Source organism: Ascidiella aspersa, chromosome 7, assembly GCF_963924565.1.
Source record: "Ascidiella aspersa chromosome 7, kaAscAspe10.2, whole genome shotgun sequence".
NCBI classification, from domain to species: Eukaryota; Metazoa; Chordata; class Ascidiacea; order Phlebobranchia; family Ascidiidae; genus Ascidiella; species Ascidiella aspersa.
This window is the reverse complement of record NC_139453.1, coordinates 3,003,304-3,013,924: the sequence shown is the minus strand read 5'-3', so window position 1 is coordinate 3,013,924 and position 10,621 is coordinate 3,003,304. Positions and strand designations below refer to the sequence as shown.

General features: G+C 35.5%; 1 pseudogene; it reads right to left on the bottom strand.

The window, feature by feature from the left end:
• Positions 1–495: 495 nt before the first annotated feature.
• Positions 496–9,342, bottom strand: LOC146137282 (fatty acyl-CoA reductase 1-like; annotated as a pseudogene).
• Between the last annotated feature and the right edge of the window lie 1,279 nt (positions 9,343–10,621).

Genomic DNA, 10,621 nt, shown 5'->3' with positions numbered 1-10,621 from the left:
CAGAACAATAACGAAGAAATAATTACACAGTAAAAATGGAAAAGTTAGCATTTGCGCAAATGGATGACAACACTAAAATATTTGTTCTACCTGTACAACATACCTTCTGCATAGCTGTGCAAGCCCAGAATACAAAGAGCTCTATTGCGATGAGATTCGAACCAAACGAAATCTTTACACGCGGCAAAATAAAACCGCTCAATGCTTCTTTGTAAGCCCCAAGAGAATGTCAAGTGAGCCTCGAAACTTTTTGTAATATTGGAAAAGAAATTATTTGTATTACCAATATGCATAGACGCAATCGTTTCAGACTTAAATACGCATTATCCATGAAAAATTATTAATATTGAGACATTTAGATACAGTTTGTCGTGGATTTAGGTTTTTGCATGCCATAAAGGTAAAACCCACTTTAGGTTTTGCAAGTCGTGGCTTATGTAGAACACAATGAATCGTGTTGCGATAAAATCGAACGCAAAGAGAATACTTGTGAAGTTATAGAAGGGCGAGTGAGTCGCCGATGAACTCTGTGAGTTGCCAGAGCGAACTCGTCAATCCACTTGCAACGGCGAGACCGCAAACTCCTAAGGCAGCTCCCGAGTAGAAGCACTTCTCAACCAAACGCAATCTGAACAAATTAAACACAAGGTTAAAACGGGCTCAGCCATCTAATCGCATTTTAAGATAAAACGCATAAATAAACTTTGTTTATTTCAACTTTTTGTGTAATACTTTCTAATAAGACCTCAAAACAAAGCTTAAATGGACACATTTTGGCGCCGATACTACGTCAGTATCGGACCAGTAGCGATACGATAAATCTGATTATCGGACAGCCAAAAGTAAAAACATAAAAAACGGGCCCAACCATCCAATAGAGTTTTAGATAAAAAGGAAATTCGGTGATGAATCGGCGAAACTAGGATATGAGCAAATATGAAGGCAGATTCTAGGGATTTCAATATTTTGGCGAAAAAAGTGTGATCTAATGAAACCACTACGAATTCTAGGGCAGTGGTCAGCAAACTTTTTTTGTCGCGGCCCAAAGTATTTTTTTCAGAGCTATTGTAGGCCCACTAAAATCACTACGAAGCAGTGACGGATTCTGAATATTTGATTTTTAGGTGAAATATTACACGGCGCCTTTATGCCCAAAACTCTGCCATACCATATAATAAAACATACTACACAACGAAGAATATACGCGCGAAGCGAGAAACATTTTTCAATTACACAGTTAAAGTTGACAAAAAATATATTTGGACAGGCATTTAGTTAAAGTTGACAAAAAATATATTTGGACAGGCATTTAGGACCACATTGGGCACGTGGGTCTTTTCAAACTGAGCCAAATTAAAAATTCTATGCCACACCAACATTTACAATAAAGTGCAATGAATGTACGGCTATCACGCGGCCCACAACTACATGATATCACTCAGCTGCTCAAAAGTAACTCGCGGCAGACATCTGGGCCGCGGCCCATAGTTTGCCGACCACTGTTCTGGGGATTTCGATATTTTGGTGGAAAATGTGATCTAATGAAGTCACCACGAATCTTGTATTTATAAGATCAAAATTTCTGGCTTTAAACAAAAGTTCCACAAGCATAAAGTTCCTTACTTGGTTAGTTTTTGTTTCGATTGTAGATCGTTGTTCTTCTGCTTTGGAATGAACTGGTTGCAGCCGGCGATGTAAGTTGTGAAGTAATCTTCCCACTGATAAACCCCACAATCAAGGTTGTAAGCCTGAGAAACAATTAACAAATAGCTTGATAATGACTTTTAAAGCCAAAAAGGTCGAGTAAATCCACATGATCTTGATTAAGACGTTTCGATTCACACTTGTATCATCGCCAGTTAATCTCATTGTTTTTTCAACAGCACTTTATGAACACATAACTTAAGCTAAACAAAAAATAAATTTACTTTTGGACAAATATAAGGTTCTGCGAAGACTTTTCAACACGCAAATCAATTCAAAGGCATTTAAACGCTTTTAAAGATTCAAATAATTTGTAACAAACGTGCAACACACAAATTTAACCCTATGATTAGATGCTCTGAACTAGAAGACCTTGTAATATTGTTTTCACCTTTTGGTCTTTAGCATTCAGTGAGGAATGCAGCTGATCGACATTCGTGTTGCTGAACTTAAAGTTCGTCGTAAAAAAGAATTCCATCACTTCCATGGCGCTCATGATCTTTTCATTGAGTCTTGCCATTCTGAAAAATAAAGAAATATTGAAGTCTTTGCCATTCTGAAATTAAACATTATATATTTTAGGATTAGCGTAGCATTGGGTTCAGAATAAAGTATTTTTGTGAACTGGGACCAATAATTTCAAGCTAAATAAAATCCTAAATTCTTGCCTAAATGGTGATAGTCATTCAAACAAGTAATCCAATTTTATGTCATATTGAAAAAACAGACAATAGTTATAACATAATAGAGTAAGTTTAAATCTTAACAGTAGAGATTTGTAAAGACAGGTTGACAAAAAGCTAGATATTAAATGATAAAATAAAGTCCCATCTAGACTCGGGCCTTAAATATTAAAAAAAACTAAAAAAAAACTAGAAAAAACATTACGACTCAACAAACGAAAATTTCAAGAGAAGCAAAAATTTCAAAACTGTTCAATCCACAATAAGGCATAGGTGACAAACTAGAGTTTTTAGCATCTGCTTAGATTTAGACTTTATTTTATTTCAAGTATAACACACTTTTGTTTTTTCCTCATAAGAGCCAGACCTGCATCCATCGCATGGGCAGGAATAGTTTGCGAATAAAAGGTGGTGAGATCGTACAGCTTTCTGCATATAAATAAATAAAATGTTTAAATCCATGAACACGCCTTTGCCGAAAGTGTTCCAATAATGAAAACTATATCTCTTCATGTTAAATAGAGTAATCAGGTGGCACTATATAAAAAAATTGTATTTAATAGCTTTCGCACAAGAAACTCTTTTTTGGAAAACTATATTTAACAATTTTTGATAAAATGTGACAATCACAAAAGCAAAACTAAAGAATCTATTTCACCTGTTATTCGTGCATAACACCCAAGGGGCACGGAATGGGTCGCTTGGATTCTCTGCCACATTGTTGATTGCAAGCGAAACTGAAAACAAAAATACAAATTGTAAATGATGAATTTAAGCCAGGGTTGTGGAGTCGGGACTCAACAGAGTCGGTTTATTTTGCTGGAGTAGAGAACACGGGGCTTAAGTTAGAAGTTAGACTACCCTTATAGGTTAATGAATTATATGACACACTACGAGTGGTATGTTAAACATATCTACCTAGTTTACGTTTAATAAATGTGTGAATTACAGGCTGTAGAGTCGTATCCGGACTGGGGACTCGCAGAAACATGACATTTGGTGAAAGTCGGACTCCTGACTCGAGTAAGACTACGCTAAACTAAGACTACTCAAACATAAGAGTCCCGAGTGAGACGTGCACAGCACCAAATTTCAAAACTGATAAGGTCACAAATTGTAAAGTGTAAAGGTGAAATACCATAAGGTAGATAAAGTCAATTTTGTTTATAAGATCCATATCTTTGACTTTGCCTTAAATTTTCCCTTCGGCAAAACTTTGCCCAACTTAACTGAACAATTTTAGATATGTAAACTGCTGCAGCCTGGAACCCAACAAAATCAACATGGCAACACAATTTTTCCCATTGGTTAAGAAACACTAAAACCTACATTTACTGATAGAACACTTTTAGTTAAAGTTGTCCATTCTTACTCAAGCGGTCCATAGCAAGGCCATTTTTGATGCCAGAGTTTTGACGTGGTAGATGGGAAGTGATCCATTAACCCTCGGAACTCAGTCGCAAGTAAAGGAACTACTGATGCTTTCATTGTCCGAAGATGAATCCCCTGGAAAATCGTATTTAACTGGTTAAGTTTTAAATTGATCAACAATAAATATAGGTGGAATTAGTTATTCATAGTAGACAACCTAAAAACCTCTTGGTAACATAGAATGGCTACACTACAGTAGAAATCCAGTTTTGGAACAGATTTTTTATACAGGACTCAAAATACAAAAAGAACTCAACAATGAATTAAAACAAAATTTACATGTTTTCGAACAGGGGTTTATTTATCAAATGAATACAAAATTAGTAATAAATTCAAACACTGGCTAGATACAGGGTTTTTTCTCAAGCTTAAAATAGTTTTGTACAATTTAAAACGAAGTAAATTGTAGAATGAATATCAAGGAACATGTATAAGTAAGTAGCATTTTGTGGAAATTTAAAAAAATTCTTTGTTGATTTTCACATGGTCAGATGACAAAATGCAACCTACTTCTGTATGGGCTTTGATATTCATTCTGCATCTAACTGCAACACCAGCCGATATGAACAAAAACGCCAACTTTTTGGTAATCTATCTGTATTTACAACCTTGTAAGCCAATTTCCCCAAGCGATGAAACTGCACTGTCACTCTCGTAGCCGAGCGAGCACCTTCTTTCTGCTGAGTCACAAGCGGTCTTCATCGCATCACGCCGTTCACAACAAAGTCGACCGGTATGACGTCACAGGTTATGGAGTTGTCGACAATCACAGAAGGAAGCACACCCTTGGCGTATGCTATTATGAAAGCGGTGGGTCCGTACACGTTTGTACACCAACCCTGGAGAAAAAGCAGAAATTTTTGCTATGAAAGATAATTATGCAGTGAAACTTGAAACACGATTAAGCAGTACACCGGAAGCCTTTAATAGACTAACCCAGTGGTTCCCAACCGGGGTGCCATTTGGAAGCTGAAAGGGTAATTGTAGTTCCTTAAAAACATAATTATCGCTCTTTTTAAAATCCTATTAATACAACTTTGTGTATGATTTGGGTGCACAAATCAAATGATATTTTTCTACATGCAAATAAATTTGATTGCGATGTCCCAGTTCCGTTTTTAGTGACACTACAGAAATCAACTTTCAAGATTCAGGTAGTTGTGCCGCAATCTATTTGTTGTTCCTTATGGGTGCCGCAAACCATAAAAGGTGGGAACCACTGGAGTATCAGAATCAGAATTTTTGTGCAAGCAAGGTAGCAAATGCAACTGCGGTGTGGTTTGCACTCCAAACTGGCCTTGCTTGCATGAAATCCCTAATTGGTTGAATGATTTTATTAGTCTTTATCAGTGTTTTAAGTTTCATTACACGGGGCAATTTAAAAAAGCTAGATTTATAATTATTTGTGTCACTTAATTAATTTTACAGGAATAATGCCTTGGGGAGAAATTGATAAGGAAAGTAAAAGAAATGTAAATGCATTGTTCGCAAGAATCTCACTAATGCACAGCTGAATAAATATCTGTTTCAAAATATGTTATGCTGTTTTTTGTTCTAAACCTATTTCTTAGTTCTTTTTATTTATAAAAAAATATTGAGCCACAAAATTTTTATGCAACGAAAATGGGATTTGCTTAAATTGGCAAACCCTTAAATAAAACAGTGCTTTAAACCTAAGTTTCAAAGATTGAATAGGACTACTTAAAGTTATTTAATCCTTCTAAATGTTTAACATCAATGAAACCACTCAAAACATTTTAGTATTTTAAACACATCTTTTCGTGTTCTTTCTGCACTGAAAAAATATCTAACTTATAGCAAGTCTAAAAACATACCGGCAGGCGGCAACGGTTCTTTGTAAGCTGGTATTATCATGCTGGGCCTGACGATGCAGATTGGAAGATGAGATCCTTCTCTTGCAACGACGTCCTCAGCAAGCGCCTTCGTCAGCGTGTAAGTGTTTGGTCTGAAACGAAAACGCAACATTTAGCTACAACTTTAAACCAATAATTATAATACACCTAAAGCCTTCGACAGCGTGTAAGTGTTCGGTCTGAACGAAAACACAACAGGTTACATTTCAGTCAAGAGAGATATTTTGATACAAAACTGTTCTTTTTTGAAGCATTTGGCTTAGTTATTTCACAAAAAATGTTGTATTTGTGTGATGTGATATGTATAAATTGTTTATTGGAAAGTTTGTATGGTCCCTGTTCTGAGGCGAATTTTTTTTTAGATTTTTGTTTGCTTGACAGTTTTTAAGTTACGTCAAAATACGACTTAATAAAGCAATAAATTTATAAAATGAAGTTTTTCCAGCGAACTTGTGCACAAATATGCAGCTGAACAATAGCTTAATTGCGTGAAGGACTAAAAAAATTGTATTTACATAGTAAAAGAACTTGAAAATATAGATTTTTGGGAAAATTCGAAGTAGTCTCTGCTAGAAACTAGAGAAAAGTGTTATGAAGGTCAACACAAGAAGAAGGACAATCGTGCAACATGCCATGAGTCCAGTTTTTGAGATATATATATATAAATATAGTTAATTATTGCTACCGCTAGATGATAACAAAAACGAACATAATGGACCAAGGTATCTCAGGCAGTGCATATTAAATATGTGGTGTTAAAACATTCTAGCTTGTGGCACATTAAGTATAAAGTATTTTAGGCACTGTTTTCTTCTAGCAACACTTTTAAAACTTGGTATTTGTCCTTAATATATTGGCAAGAACACGGTTTAAAGCAGGGGTGACAAACCTATTTGTTGTCGCGGGCCACTTTGTCAGTTACCGCTGACGGCGCTGAGTACAACTTTTTACCTACACTATAAAACCTGTTAAAATCACAAACAATTGTTCATCAAACCAAACTAATCGAAACCCATGCGAACCATACAGCTTAAATTATTTAATGTAATATTGAAATATGAAATAATAAAAAATAACAAATAAACATTTAATGAATTTTGTTGCTCAATGAGAAATTTGGAAACATTTTTGCTTTGCTAAGCAATTGATATTAGGACGAACTGTTGATGTGGCAACTCTCAACTGCATACTAAGATTTTCGTCTGTTAGCCTTGACCTGTAACGACTTTTTGTGATGTTCATTTTACAAAAAAAATGTTCGCATAGATATGTGCTTCCAAAAACCCGCGGGCCACGTTTTCGTCACCCCTAGTTTAAAGGATTAAAATAAAAACTTAAGCAGTGTAAAAACGAAATAATGCAAGAGTTCAATTCAAATATTAAACTTCTTGGGCCACTTCCAGGGTAAAACAAACACTTATTTCAAAGTGACCTTTGTCAAAATGTCCTAATAACTAACCTAAGGACTTTAATTTCGCTTTGAATTAGCGAATATGGTCACCTACCTCTTGCCAAGAAGCTGTGGTGTGACCTTGGTGATAAGGGCATCGCCCATTCACCGGAGGGAGCCCTCAAGATCGAGGTAATCGATTCCAACATCGTAAAGCTGTTCATCGGTTTCTTGTTGGTTGCAATAGACGTACGCTGGACAAAAATGATGTAAATTCGTCTACCTTCTACTGTTTTATGCATTATTCTCTATATATCAAACAATACAATGGTTTAAGTATAGATAAAAAAATGTTATAGTTAAAAAAAATAACTTTTTTTATAAAATATAGATTATAGTTTACACAAAAAAAGTGTATGACAATAGCACTTTATAAGGTAGTTACAACGTCAAAACAATTTTCTGGCTTTTTAATTAAATATATTTAACCTTATCCTTAAGCAAAAATATATAAGAAAGATGAAGGTTTAAATTACAATTTCTTGCGACAAAATTCCATGGATGGGGGAGAAGTTAAATCGGTAGTTTCTAAACTTTTCAGCTTGCGGCACAGTAAAAAACTAAAATATTTCATGCCACACCATGTACAAAAACAACAAGTTTAACAGATAAATGCCTTGAAAAGGCCTATGAAATAAATCGTCTATCTTTGCTCATTTATTTTTGATACAATGAATTTTGGAATCTTTGTAACTGTTTTTTAAAGTATTGTCAATAGTGAATGAAATTTATAACTCTACAACAATTTTTAGCTTGCTACATGATTATTTAATTTTCCTCATTTAAAGATAATTTAATAAAGTTAATAAATATTGACAAAAGAGTTACACCTGGTCTGCGCTCGTACATCCTAACAGTTAACCGACCTGCGATGGTCAGGCCCAACAGTTACCCACCCTTCAGAAAAAAAAATGATAACCCTCGGCCTAGTGTGTGGAATATGGGTATATTTACCCTATAATAGAGTAACCTTAGCACAAATTTACAAAGTTTACAAAAGTGTGATTTTGAAAGCTTTATCATTTAATAAAACAGCAAAATTAAAATTTTTTGTGTAACACTGCATATTGCTAATACACACCTGTGAACGAATGCTTGGAGGTTGTTTCGTTCAGGTCAAAATATTTTGAGAAGCCTCCTCACACACTGGACGTTTATTTCGAAGGCCAACCTGTAGAAATTAATAAATAACCAGTGGTTAATAAGCTTTTTTACACGGCAGCAAACTAAACAGACAAAAACAAATTAGGGGTATACTTTTTACACCATCATGTAATTAACACTTAACAAGCATGCGGGGCATTATGAACTATACATATAATTCAATTCAGTAACTGTGATATTAAAATGTACATACGATTTTATAATAGTAGACATTTATATACAAATCAATATCATACATCTGAAGCAACAAAATTTAAAACAATAATAATAATCGCATTTTTTTTTTATTCCAAACCGGGGGTAACCCCTTGGGAGCACCCATGCACACTTAAGAATCAGATGTATGCGCTGGTCAACAATCCTACCACAGCGTTCAAACAATTAAAGCAACGCAAAACATTTGTGTTAGGGTGCAGGTTAGTGTGTGGGTGAGGGTGGGTCAAGTATTATTTTTATTAGTATTGCTTAACCTACCCAAATCCAAACGCTAAGCTGCACCGACCCTAACTCAAATAATGTTCGTTGTTGGATCCTAGACCAGCGCCCAGTAGCTTGATTATTTTTAAAGCGTAATACTTTTGCCGAACATATCAAATAACAGCAGTAAATCGTAATTAAATACAAAGTATCGGAAATCCTGAGATGTTGTGTATACTTAAGTGCCCTAACCTGAGGTGTTCGTTGAACTTGAGTGTTGCAGCGCAGTGGATGAAAACCTGGCACTTCTTCTGTAGAATCTCCCTCGAAGCTTGATCCAAACCAAGATCTACAGGGCCAAGGTCGCACTAAACAAATTCGAGCTTCGACGCAAAATCGGCTGCAGCTCACGAAGAACGTCGAAAGCCTGGAAGGGTAAAAGGTTTAAACGACAAATGACTCAAAAAGATTTAAACCAATGAGTGGAAAGTTGGGGAAAATGGCGAATTTGTTTGGTCGTCTGTCACGCTCTGGTGCATATGAAGAAACAACAAAGTTTAGAATAGACTCGTTTACTCGTAGTTCTGTTTGTGCCATCAACAGCCTCTGATTGGTACATGGTTAAGCACCTTTTTGCCTCGGATCGCCAAAAAAATGGTTGAACAGATTGGCATGGCTTTTCAACTCTGATTTGAGTTCAGGCTAAGTCATTTAGCCGCGGTATATAATACTACCACAACGAACATTATTTGGGTTAGGGTGTGGTGCGGGTTAGCGTTTGGGCTTTGGTAGGTTAATCAGCAATATTGTTAATGGATATCAATTATACTTGATACGCCATCAACCAAACACTAACCAACACCCGGATCAAAATATTGTGCTTTGCTTTAATAACTGTTTTAACGCTGTGGTTGGATTCTAGAACAAAATCGTACCACAACGAAGCGAGGCAAAATTAAAATATTCAAAGAAGAATTCTGTAGTAATCTGTAGCCATATATTTATGGATTCTATTTAAGCCTTGCAATTAAAACCAAGTCCGCTTGTGAGAAGCTGAGGCAATCTGGCTTACTTTGTTTGCCAAGTTCTCGTCTTTTAAATGATTACAGGTCCCATATTAAATTATATACTTTTAGTTTAAGAAAAATATATAAATATTTTATAAACAAAAGCGAAGGTGGTCTAGAATCCTAACCCAGATGTCTCTTTCAATGACTAAAAAGGTGAAAGTTGTTAACGTAAAATCTTGGAAGGGTTAAAGTTTTAACTTTAAACGCCAAAATCCTTTAAAGGATAAAGGCTTTAACGTCAAAATCAAGAAAGGGTAATAGTTTAAACGTCAAAATTCTAAAAGGGTAGGCATTTCAACTAATATCAACTCTTGGAGAGATAGATGAAAAAACGTCAAAATTCTGGAAGGTTAGGGGTTCATCCCCAGAGTTTAAGTTTTTAACGGCTAAAATGCGACCCCGAAAAAACACTGCGACTAAGATATATAAACGTCGAAAACATGAAAGGGGAAAGAGCTAACGTCAAACTCTTGGAAGCGTAAAGGTTTCAACATCAAAAACCTGGAAGCGTAAGGGTCTTATGATTTGTTCGCTTTGAGCTTAAAACAGTTGAGTGAAGAGAAATTAGGTCGCCAAAGCTTCGCTGTTTTACTTATGCCTATAGTATTTGGGTCGCAACCACAAAAAAGTTTTAGAAACACTGTTGATCACAAGAACAACTGAACATTTAACCCAGGGGCTCTGAAATTTGAAACGCGGACTCATGGGGGGTACGTGGACCAATTTTCGAGGTCTAAGCATGCCGAGGTAAAATCGTAGTGTATAATAAAAATAATAGAATAACGAAAAATTTAGTTAAGAAAAATTATTCCTTAGTTTCACATTTGC